This window comes from Ictidomys tridecemlineatus, chromosome 6 (genome assembly GCF_052094955.1).
Source record: "Ictidomys tridecemlineatus isolate mIctTri1 chromosome 6, mIctTri1.hap1, whole genome shotgun sequence".
Taxonomy (NCBI): domain Eukaryota; kingdom Metazoa; phylum Chordata; class Mammalia; order Rodentia; family Sciuridae; genus Ictidomys; species Ictidomys tridecemlineatus.
In genome coordinates, this window is record NC_135482.1 from 89,007,814 (window position 1) to 89,014,256 (window position 6,443).

Sequence of the window (6,443 nt, forward strand, 5' to 3'; positions counted from 1 at the left end):
GATATGAAGTGTCTCCCCCAAAAGCTCATATTAGACAATGTAGGAATGTTTAGAGATGAAATGATCAGATTATGAGAACTATAATTTAATTAGTGGATGAATCCTTTTGATGGATTAATAACTTGAATGGATGACTAAGTGGTAACTTTAGGCAGGTGAGATGTGGCTAGAGAAGATAGTTCATTGTAGGTAAGCCCTGGGGGTTATATTTTGTTCCTGGCTCTCCTGTCTCTCTCTTATTCTCTCTTTCTCTGCTTCTTGGTAGCCATGGGCTAAGCAGCTTTCCTCTTCAATGCCTTTACACTATAATATTTTGCCTTACCTCTGGCTAAGATCAATGGAGTTGGCTGATCTTGGACTGAACCTCTGAAGCTAGTAGACCATACTAAATATTCTCCTCTAAATTGTTCTTGTCAGGTATTTTGGTCACAGCAATGAAAAACTGACCAATACACAAAGGCAAATTTCTATCTCTTGCAAATAAATGATATTCAGGCATTTTAGAAATATTTGCATCTGACAACAATCATCATACAATGTTATGTTTTCTAAGCTCAGCAGCCTTTTCCTTGTATCCTCCTTATTCAGGCTTCAGATCTGCGAGTGGATTATAATTAGGAATTTGCTAATTCTTTCCCCAACTCTAATTCAATTAGCCATATGTTACAGGCAGCCAACACAGTGGCTATCAAACACCAGCAATTACCAAAGGGAAAAGAAGGTAGTGGGGTCAAAACTATGAACTTATAAAAAGCTCTTGAAGTAAAGGAACTCCTAATTGTGGAGCATTAATAAGAGTTTTGTCTTGTCCTTCATCAGTCACCCTCATGAACCAGCTCTGGAAATAGCAGCCTTTCATACATGAGGGACAGATTGTCAAGTCTTGGAGCAAAGGAATCAGAAAATGAAATGAGTAAATATGCAATTCTGTTTACATTCTTCATCTCAACAATAAAGAAAAATCAATAGGCTTACAGAATATGGTAATTGTCCTTTTAAATGAAGGTTCTCTAAAAGGTAGTTTTTCTAACTTATAAGAGCTTGATTCCAAATAAGTGGTTTGTTCTTTGTGGAGCTCTTTATGCTTAATTAGGGGTGTACTGGGTCAACCCCGCAGTGGGAAAGCCTTGGAGGGTCACGTCAAATTCATTTTACCTGGAAAAGACTGAATTAAATTTAAACATTTGAAATTCAAAGCAGTGATAGTTCAGAACTTTTCTTCTCTGTTACATGCTGATTTGTTAAGAGAGGGGGTTGGAGGTCCTGGGGGTAGATAGCATTTTAAAAAAATAGTTAAAAGAAAATGAGTATGGAAGCATGTGGTTCTCAAGGAAAACCTCATGTAATTAGGTAGGCTTTGTGAAGAAGTGTACTGTTTAGAAAAAAAGAAAACCCTATTAATTTTTAGCTAACCTTCCCATTCATGCTCTTCTCCATTAAAGAAGGAACAAGGTTACTATACATCCACAATCCATTTAAAATAACATTTATTCGACAGCATTTCTGCCTCCTAGGCTTTTTTCCTCATAGAAAAGGCCTATTATGAATCTCAGTAATTTTCCCATGAGTTCTACAAAGAGTATTACTTCATGGTGGGTTTGAGTACTTTATTTCAGTATAATTTAAATGTCTCAAACTATGTCACTTCAAATGGTTCCCTCTTGGGAATTAGCTCTAGTCTGAAAAATATCTTCATTAAGAGATTCTCAAGTATTTAACAGAAATTTTAAAATTCTGTCTTTACTTCTATCAGTAATACATCATTTCCCCCATCCTTGACCACTGAACTTTATTCAAGAAGCCAGTACATTCTAGCATGAGAAAGGTGGTTCCCTTTTCTTATTCATAAAATAAGTGACTTTTGTAATAAGTTCAGTTGTATTGAGTGCATTAAAATTTCCACTTGATTTATTTTGCTCTAGGTATGTGTCCTTGTCTACAGATAATTTTGAGATTTTGATCAAGGAAAAGTGGAAGTTTGGTTGGTGAAGGGTGAAGGTGAGTAGAAAGGATTTTTAGGTGTAGAATAAGATTTTATTTTCTTTTATCAGACAGTCTCTCTCTCTTTTTTTTTAAACCTTGAGAGGGTAAGCATTCATTTGAAGTGAAAATTGAGGGAATCAATGTAGCTACAAATATATATATATAAACTAGACCTTTAGCTTTTCTTTTCTTTCTTTCTTTCTTTTTTTTTTTTTTTTAGGTTAAAAAACTGGGAAAGAAAGTATCCTGCTAAGAAGTCAGTGTACACAGATTCAGCCCCTTTTTAAGAACTTCTCCTACATCTGTTAGCTGTAAGCACTTCTACTTTAATTTTAATAACTTAATTGGAATGACAAGGGAGGGAAAGGTTGCCAAAGCCAATACGTTAAATGCTTGTTGAGGACAGCAGGAGGCTTAGTGGTGGTGATAACTCAGGGGCTCCATTGCTCTCACTATGTGGGCTGCCACCTGGGGCTAGGAGCTCTGCTGCTGGATCTCTCCTGGTTTTGACTGTGTGTGAACATTGACAATTCTCCAGAGGAAAGCAGAGTGCTCCCATGAAGGACCCAGAGGATACATAAATAGCTGATGATAATTTTTTTTTCTCCTAGGAAAGTTTTAATTAAAACTACATGTGGTTTGAAATGTTGGTTGTTCTTTCTCTTCTCTAAATCCTTACAATTCACTTCACATAGAAAGAAAATTCTAGTCCTTCATTTGAGTCAGTGAGATAATAGCATCCGTAAGGATTTCGATGTTCGGCTTTAACACTAGATGACTTAAGGCCCAATGTTCAATGAATTTAATAGACCACTTGCTATAATAGCATTGTATTTGGACACCACCAATGGATTGGTGTTGAAGGCTTATTATTTTTTTTAAGCTTTGAAAATGTGAAATTAAAATATACCAAAAATATACAAAACAAAAATACGTGGCCTAAGGAAAACACTCTTGTAATCACCACCTAGGTCAAGAAACAAAGTTTTTTGTTTTTTTTTTTAATTTTTTTTTTTTAGTTGTAGATGGACACAATACCTTTATTTTATTTTTATGTGGTGCTGAGGATTGAACCCAGGGCCTCCTGCATGTGAGGGGAGCCCTCTACCACTGAGCTATAACCCCAGCCCAAGAAACAAAGTTTTGCCAGGCATGGTGGCACATACCTTTAGTCCCAGCAACTCAAGAGGATGAAATGGGAGGATCTCTTGAGCCCAGGAGCTTCAGGCAGCCTGGGCAATAGAGTGAGAACTGGTCTCACATTGCAGTAAAAAAAAAAAAAAAAAAAAAAAAAAAAAATCATTTAGCTGGGTACCTCAGTGAACACCTCTAATCCCAAATACTAAGGAGGCTCAGAAAGGAGGATTAAAAGTTCAAGGTCAGCCTGATCAATTTGGTGAGATTCTGTCTTAAAAACAAAAACAAAAAAAGTAAAAGACCTTGTCAGCTCTTGAGAAGCCCCTCATTTTCCCCCCATTTCCCCTTGTCTACTACTATAATCACCTCCTTCCTTGCTTACTTTAGAGTTTTATTACTAGGCATTTATATTTATAGTTACGTTTTGTCTGTTTTAAATTTTGTGATAAATGGAATTATATTGTATGAATTCTTTTATAACTGGCTTCTTTTGCCCAACATAGTTGTGGAATTTATCCAGATTTTGATTGTAATTGTAGTTTTTCATTTTCACTGCTTTACAATCTTCCATTGTATAAACACACCTATAAATCATTTATCCAATTTAACTTTGATTATTATTAATATCATCATTATTGATCTGTAGGCTTGTTTTTATGTTAAAATATTGTCTCCTCTGTGGCTTACTTGTTACTCTCGCTTATTGATGTATGAATGAACTCAATATTATAAAATTTATCAATCATTCTCTTTATGATTATGCTTTTGGTGTCCTGTTTATGAAGTCTTTTCTACTCAGTTATGAAGATATTCTCCTAACTTAACTTCTAGAAGCTTCAAAGTTTTGTTTTTCATGTTTAAATTCTCAATTCGCCTGTCTTAACTACTATCATATTAAGGCTATCGTGTCCTGTAAATTTTCTCATCATTTACTTCTTCAAGACTATTCTCACTACTCTTGGTTCATTGAATTTTCATATATTTCCACTTTAGAATCAGGCTAGACTATAGCATTTTATATTTTCATTTTAGGATCAGTTTTTCAAATGCTATAACAACAACAATAACAAAACAAAGGCAACTAATTTTTAAAAATGGGTTAGGATTTTAGCTGGAATTGCATTGAATATATAGAACAGTTTAAAGAAAATGGGCATCTTTAAGTTCTTGAGTCTTCAAACTCCTGAACAAGGTATGTCTCTCCTTTTGTTTGGTCTTCTTTAATGCCTCTCATATTTTTTGGTTAGATTTAATAGCTGATATGAAGTTTCATTGGTGGTGTATTCATATATGAACATAGAAAAATTATGTCCGATTCATTCTACTGTTTTTCTTATTCCTATCTACCACCATGAAACTCCGTATAGCGTACAACCACAAAAATGGGATCCTAATTAGAATGTTATACTCCATGTATGAAAAATATGTAAAAATATACTCTACTGTTATGTATATCTAAAAAGAACAAATTAAAAAAGATTTAATGCTGATAGTCTGATTTTTTATCTTATTTTAAATGAGATAACTTGAAATTTTTATTTTTGATTATTACTGATTTAAAGAAACACATCTGGAACTTTCAGAAGGTAACAGACAATAGCCCTCCTGTCCTAGGATAGGAAAAGAAATGCATTTGTGTACTGTATGTGGCAAACTTTCTGAATTCGCTTATTAATGCTAATTACAATGCCATTCTTTTAGAATTTCTGTGAACACACTGATATTATTTGGGTTTTAAGTATTTCTTTCTTCCTCTCCAATCTTTTCCCCATTCCCGATTTCTTTTCTTTTCCTGTACTACCTGGGCTCCCTTTCTGTACTGTCTGAGACCTTCAATTCAATGTTGAATAGAAGCACTGATTGACAGGCTTGTCTTGTTCCAAATCTCAGTAGGAAAGCTTTCACCATTTTACACTAAGCATAGTGCTTGCTGTATGTTTCCTGTTGATATTCTTTATCAAAATAAAGAAATTCTCTCCTATTCCTAGTTTGTTAAGACTTTTTATTATGAATAGACCTTGAATTTTACCACAGTACTTTCTCCATTTATTTAGATGATCATAAGAATAAGACATTTTCATTTTATTCATGTGACAAATTGCATTGATTGATTGATTTTTTTTTTTTATTTCTACCTTGTCTTGCATTCCTGGAATGAACTCAAATTTTCATACTCTACTAAATTTGATTTGTTAGGATTTTGTTTAGGATTTTCAGTCTGTGTTCTGGGTGATCTTGGCTTATACTTTATCTTTCTCATAATGTTTTTGTCATGTTTTGATATAAAGGTTATGAAGCTCCCTCAAAAAAGATGAGAAATAGTCCCTCATTTGTTATTCTCTAGAAAGTCTGTTTAAACGTTTGGTTGAATTCACCAGCAGAGCCATCTGGGCCTGTCGTTTTCTCTGTGGGAAGGAATTAAATTGAGAATCCAGCTTCTTTAATAGACCATTTATATTTTTCTATTCTTGTGTTAGTTTGGGTAACTTGTGTCTTTGTGTCATCTAAATTTTAAATTCATTGATATGAAGCTTTTTATAAATATCATCTTATGATCATTTTAACATCTTTGTGATCTAAAGCATGAGTTGGTGAACTATAGTCTTCTGGCCAAACCTGGCCCATGGTCCATTTTGGGGGGAACCAGTACACTAGGAATGGTTTTTGTATTTTGAAAGATTTGATAAACAATAGAAACACAGCAATATATGAGAGACCACAATTCCTGCACCTAACCTTAACATTTCCTTAGTTTAAAATTCTTTGTAATATAATCTCCCCATCTTTTTCTAACTTCTTCAGAGGCCAATTTTTGTAAATGTTTTATGTATACTGGAAAAGGTCAGGTTTTGCTATCATGTTTTCAAATTTTCTGTGTTCTTACTCATTTCTTTATTCTATTGGTTACTGAGAGTTGTATTAAAATTCTCTCCCTTTTATTGTGGATTTTCATGTTTCTCTTTGTAATTCTGATAAACTTTTGCTCTACATTTCTTGAGACCATGTTATTAAGGGTATGTGTGTATGTTTATGTGTGTGTGCGTGTGTGTGTGTGTATTTTTTTGGGGGTTGCTGGGGGTTGAACCCAGCGCCTTGCACATGCTAGGCATGTATTCTACCACTGAGTTACACACCCAGCCCCAGGTAAGTTTAGAAATGTTATACCTTCCTAGTGAATTTAATCTCTTATTATTATTAATTGGGATGAAGAGGAAGTACATTCAAAGCAGTGGGGACATTGTAGCAAAGCATGGATAAAAGAAAGTGCGAAACATATTTTGTGAGAGAAAATTATACTATTTAATTATTTTGTGAAGTCCCTT

The 6,443-nt window shown here is 34.1% G+C and overlaps 1 protein-coding gene across 3 annotated transcripts in view; it reads left to right on the forward strand.

Moving 5' to 3' along the window:
• Positions 1-5,101, forward strand: part of LOC144364916 (uncharacterized) — a 56,048-nt gene extending 50,947 nt beyond the window's left edge. For 2 of the 3 annotated variants that reach the window (XM_078015182.1, XM_078015184.1), the window contains 3 exons: positions 820-913; positions 1,923-1,998; positions 2,204-5,101. The gene's annotated coding sequence lies outside the window, so the exon portion shown is untranslated. The remainder of the gene's footprint in view (positions 1-819; positions 914-1,922; positions 1,999-2,203) is intronic. The other variant, XM_078015183.1, reaches the window with a different exon arrangement.
• The last annotated feature ends 1,342 nt before the right edge of the window (positions 5,102-6,443 follow it).